A 6,390-nucleotide genomic window follows, 5' to 3' on the forward strand; every position below is an offset into this window, starting at 1 on the left:
ATTCAGCTTTATCTTTCCACAGCTGACCACCTAGAAGATTCCACAAAAAAGCGCCATGATGCTTTTATGCTTTTAAAAATATATTTCAATATGTATTCATATATATTCAAAAAAGGATTATATATGTGACATATATATTGAAATGCTTGCCTCATCTCACACTGATTCACATATCCATTATTCCACAGTTATCTTTGTGGATGTACACGTACATGGTCAGAACACTTAAGGATTACTCTTAGTACTTAGGATGAGAAAATACAATTAACCATAGTCACTATGCTATGCTGTTGATTTAATCTATGACACATACTCATTTTAAAACTGAAAGTTTGTACACTTTAAATAAGTTCTGTCCACTTCCCTACTCCTTAATCACTGGTAAATACCCTTAAACTCTAGATTTATGTGTTCAACATTTTTTGAGATCACATGCAGATTATATCATGTAATATCTGTCTGTGTCTGGCTTCTTTCACGTAGCATGCTTTTTTTTTTTTCAGATCCATCAGTGTTTGTTACAAATTGGCATGAATTCCTTTGTAAGGCTGAATGGTCTTTGTAGATTAACCACATTTTCTTTATCAAGTCATATATCAACAGATACTTAGATTGACCCCATTTACTGGCTATTGTGAATAGTGCTGAAACGACCATGGGAACATATATCTCTTTGACATATTGATTTAATTCCTTTGAACATATACTCAGCAGTGGAGCTACTTGTCATATGGCACTACTGCTTTAATATTTTCAGAAATTTCCATGCTGTTGTTCACACGGCTGTACTAATTACAATCCCACTAATAGTGAACAAGGTTACTCTTTTTCCGCACATCTTTACCAGAACTTATTCTTTCTGATAATATCCATTTTAAGTAGAGTGGTATGGTTTCTCATTATGCTTTTCTTTGATGATCAGGTGACCATATGAATTTTTAAAACAAATTTTAAAAGTCATATTTTCATTTGTAATTATGTATGAGTTTATTGTAATATGTATATGTATATGCATGTAATTATGCATGTGAGTTTGTGCATATGTGTGGAGGTCAGAAGAGGGCATTGTATCCCCCAAATCTCTAATTACAGGTGTTTGTGAGCCACCTAACATACGTGCTGAGAACAAAGCTCAAGTCCTCTACAAGAGCAGTAAGAGCTCTTAGATGCTGAGTCATCTTTTCTTTTCCAAATATTTTACTGTGTATTTTCTGTCTATATATGTGTGCTCCTTCCTTGGAAAAGTGTTTCTCCATCTTCTATTGGTATAGGAGTTCCTTCTGTTTGTGTGTTGCTTTCATTAGTTAATAAATAAATAAACTGCCTTGGTCTAGTTGATAGGGCAGAACTTAGGTAGGCGGGGTAGACAGAACTGAATGCTGGAAGGAAGAGAGGCAGAGTAGGGGAGAGACACCATGGAGCCACCAGAGACAGACATGCTGAATCTTTCCCAGTAAGCCATTTCCATGTGACGATATACAGATTAATGGAAATGGGTTAAATCAAGATGTGAGAGTTAGCCAATAATGGGACAAGCAATGATTTAATTAATACAGTTTCTGTGTGGTCATTTCAGGGGTTAAGCTAGCCAGGCGGCAGGGACAAACAAGCGGGCCTTCCCCTGCAGCATCCTATAATTTCTATACTGGATGTACTAATTTGCATTCTGACTAAAAATGTATCAACACCTACCCCAATCATTGCCACACTTTCTCTTTGTTTTCTTGATAGACATTTTTATTTTTTTTTATTTATTTATTTTTGCTTTTTGAGCCTGTCCTGGAACTAACTCTTATAGACCAGGCTGGCCTCAAACTCACAGAGATCCACCTGCCTCTGCCTCCTGGATTAACGGCAAGGTGTGCGCCACAACTGCCCAGCTCAATAGTCATTCTTAACAGGGAGAGATGGAATCTCAATAGCTTTGATATACATTTTTTCTGATGTATAGGGATGTTAAACATTTCTTTTTTATATATCTATTGGTAAAATTTATTTATTCATTTGAAATTTATTAATGTGCTGTTGCAAGGAGGGCTGCTTGTTTGTCCCGGCCGCTGGCTAGCTTAGCCCCAAAATAACCACTTACAATGTGCTCACTGATTAAAATACTTGTTTGAGCTTTGACATTATGTATGTATGTGTATTATTAAAATACACGTATATGTGTATAATATACTATACATATGTAATGCATACATACTATCTTGTGTGTTTATGTGTGTATATATGTGTATATGTTTGTGTGTGTATGCTGTAGTAATTCCTACTGCTAGTAGCCTTTAAGTTACCCGCGCACTTGGGCGTGGCCGCTTATACTATATATGCTGTTGTAAAGTGCACGTCCGGTCTCTCTTTTCTGGCTGCAGGATTTATTGCTGTTTCCTGTTCCAGCAGAGGATTGTTATGTGAGTCCACCTCTAAATAAATAACCCTTTATTATACTCAATTCTGAGCTAGTGTAGGATTTCTTTTAAGAGTCCTTCTTCAGATGTGTATGTTTATATGTGGTTGCTTGTGAATGTAGGTTTCTGAGGTGACCACAAGAGGCCATAATTAAATAAACTAAATGGAGAATGAAATTGACTAGAACTGATTCTATAAATTCAAGAAACTGTAATTTAAAGTATATCAGTTGCATTGGGGTGGAAAGATGGCTCCGCAGTTAAGAGTGCTTGAGCTCTTCCAGAGGACCTGAGTTTGGTACCTAGCACACATGTCAGGTTGCATGTCATGAACTGGTTGGTGTCACTCACTATTCTGATCCTTTATTAGCATATCTCTTCCACTAGAACCCTTCTTCTCTATAACAACCCCCCTCTATGTCTTATTTTGATGTGTAGCCCACTGAATTTAATAAGAGTTACTTGCCAAACAATCTTATGAAAAACAATATACAGATTCAATTCACAATTCAATGTCCAGCAAAATTTTTCACAAACCTTAAAAGAAAATACTCAACTTCATATGAAAAAAACAAAAACCCAGGATATCCAAAACAATCCTGTAAAATAAAGGAACTTCTGGAGGAATCACAAACCATGACTTCAAACTCTACTACAGAGCTGCAGTACTGAAAATACCCTGATATTGGCATTAAGAACAGACAGGAGGACCAATGGAACCAAATTGAAGACCCAGATATCAATCCACATACCTATGAACATCTGATTTTTGACAAAAAAGCAAAAAAATATAAAAGAGGAAAAAGAAAGCATATTCAACAAATGGTACTGACATAACTGAATATCAACATGTAGAAGAATTAAAATAGATCAATATCTATCATCATTCACAAAACTCAAGTACAAATAGATCAAAGACCTCAACATAAAACCAACCACACTGAACTTCATAGAAGTTCAAAGAAGTGGGAAGTACACTTGAATGCATTGGCACAGAAGATCACTTCCTAAATATAACCCCAGTAGCACAGACACTGAGAGATGCAATTAATAAATGGGACCCCCTGAAACTGAGACACTTCTGTAAAGCAAAGAACAAAGTCAATAAGACAAAACATCAGCCTACAGAATGGGGAAAGATCTTCACCAACCCCCACATCAGACAGAGTGTTGTAGGAATTCCTTCTGCCGCTAGCCTTTAAGTTACCCATCCACTTGGACTTGGACTTGCTGATGTAAAGCATGCGTCCAGCTTCTTTTCTGGCTGTGTTACTGTTCCCTGTTCCAGCAGAGGATTGTGATCTGTGAGTCTACCCCTAAATAAATAACCTTTTATTATACTCAATTCTGAGCTAGTATGGCATTTCTTTTTTAGCATCCTTCTTCATCAGAGGACTGATCTCCAAAATATACAAAGAACTCAAGATATTGGTCATCAGAAGAACAAATAATCCAATAAACAATGGGGTACAGACCTAAACAGAGAACTCTCAACAGAGGAAACCAAAATGGCTGAAAAACACTTAACGAAATGCTCTCCATCCTTAGCCATCAGAGAAATGCAAATCAAAAACATTTCTGAGATTCCATCTTACACCTGTAAGAATGGCCAAGCTCAAAAACATTGATGACAGTTTATGCTGGAGAAGATGTGGGGTAAAGGAAACACTCCTCTATTGCTGGTGGGAGTGCAAACCGGAATAGCTGTTTTGGAAATCAGTATGATGATTTCTCAGAAAATTCGGAAACAACCCACTTCAAGACCTAGAAATACCACTTTTGGGTATATACCCAAAGGATGTTCAATCATACCAGAAGGTCATATGCTTAACGATGTTCATAGCAGCATTATTTGACACAGCCAGAACATGGAAACAACCTAAATGCTCCTCACCTGAAGAATGGATAAAAAAGATGTGGTACATTTACACAATGGTGTACTACACAGCAGAAAAAAAATTAATGGCATCTTGAAATTTGCAGGCAAATGGATGGAGCTAGAAAACATCATATTGAGTGAAGTAACCCAGACCCAGAAAGACAAATATAATATGTACTCACTCATAAGTGAGTAGACATAAAGCAAAGGAAAACCAGACTACAATTCACAATCACAGAGAACTTAGACAGCAAAGAGGGCCCTAAGAGAGACATACATGGATCTAATCTACATGGGAAGTAGAAAAAGACAAGATCTCCTAAGTAAATTGGAAGCACAGGGACCATGGGAGATGGTAGAAGGGGAGGTGGAGGAAGGGAGGGGAGCAGAGAAAAATATATAGCACAATAAAAAATTAAAAAATAAAAATAGGTCACCCTCTTCCCCCTCAGCTCAATAAGCTGTGTTCTTTTGGAACACGCACAGATGGGGGTTCTGATGACTTTATCTGCGTTCGCTCCTTTGTCCTTTCGCTTACCGACCACCGTACCCTGCAGAACCACCCCATCCTGTGCCAGGAACGTGCTGCCACTGGCACCATGCCCTTCCCATACCCAGCACTAACCCCGGAGCAGAAGAAGGAGCTGTCTGACAACGCTCACCGAATTGTGGCTTCGGGTAAGGGCATCCTGGCTGCAGATGAGTCCACTGAAAGCATTGCTAAGCGACTGCAGTCCATTGGCACTGAGAACACCGAAGAGAACAGGCGCTTCTACTGCCAGCTGCTACTCACTGCATTGGGGCGGTGATCCTCTTCCACGAAACACTTTCCCAAAAGGCGGATGATGGCCGTCCTTTCCCCCAAGTTATCAAGTCCAAGGGCGATGTTGTGGGCATTAAGGTAGATAAAGGCGCGGTACCCCTGGCAGGAACTCATGGTGAGACCACCACCCAAGGGCTGGATAGCTGTCAGAACGCTGTGCTCAGTATAAGAAGGATGGAGCTGACTTTGCCAAATGGCACTGTGTGCTCAAGATTGGGGAGCATACTTCTTCAGCCCTTGCCATCATGGAAAATGCCAATGTTCTGGCCCGTTATGCTAGCATCTTCCAGCAGAATGGCGTTGTTCCCATTGAGGAGCCTGATATCATCCCTGATGGAGACCATGACTTAAAGCGCTGCCAGTATATAACTGAGAAGGTACTGGCTGCTGTGTACAAGGCTCTGAGTGACCACCCTGTCTATTTGGAAGGCACACTGCTGAAGCCCAACATGGTCACCCCAGGCCATGCTTGTACCCAGAAATATTCCAATGAGGAGATTGCCATGGCAACTGTCACAGCCCTGCATTGCACAGTGCCCCCTGCTGTCACTGGAGTCACTTTCCTGTCTGGAGGGCAGAGCAAGGAAGAGGCGTCTATCAACCTCAATGCCATCAACAAGTGCCCACTGCTGAAGCCATGGGCCTTGACTTTCTCTTATTGCCGGGCCCTGCAGGCCTCTGCTCTGAAGGCCTGGGGCGGGAAGAAGGAGAACCTGAAGGCTGCCCAAGAGGAATACATCAAGCGAGCCCTGGCCAACAGCCTTGTTTGTCAAGGAAAGTACACCCCATGTAGTCAGTCTGGAGCCTCAGCCAGCGAATCTCTCTTCATCTCTAACCATGCCTACTAAGCAGAGGTGATCTAAGGCTGCCCCATCAACACTCCAGGCCTCTGACTACCCACTTTACTTTTGAAGAGGGGGCCTTCAGGCTTTCCCATCACTCTTGCTGCCCTCATGACCGGTGTAGTGTTGTCTGCGAATGCTAATTCTGCCATCCCTTCCAGCCCACTGCCAATAAACAACTAGTTAAGGGGGAAAAAAATTTTAAAAAAGTTCTTGGACATTTGCCCCAGAAATTCATTTTTTAAAAAAGTTACTTGCCCAAATTGGATGGAAAGTTATTTAGTGAGCAAATGCAACTTTTCAGTGGTTACCCTACTGAATAAATTGACACCTTCCTGCCAAGAACTATTCTTTGGCAAGAATCCCTTTGGAAATGATGGGACCTTATAGTATCCTCCTCCTTCGATGATTGAGTAAATATTAATGAACTCAATCCTGTGA

At 40.4% G+C, this 6,390-nt stretch overlaps 1 pseudogene; it reads left to right on the forward strand.

Annotated features, from left to right (window-relative positions):
* The first annotated feature begins 4,865 nt into the window (after positions 1-4,865).
* Positions 4,866-5,955, forward strand: LOC121444450 (annotated as a pseudogene).
* The last annotated feature ends 435 nt before the right edge of the window (positions 5,956-6,390 follow it).

Source organism: Microtus oregoni, unplaced genomic scaffold (genome assembly GCF_018167655.1).
Source record: "Microtus oregoni isolate MIOR12 unplaced genomic scaffold, Mior012 000126F_ref0000101, whole genome shotgun sequence".
Classification (NCBI taxonomy): Eukaryota; Metazoa; Chordata; class Mammalia; order Rodentia; family Cricetidae; genus Microtus; species Microtus oregoni.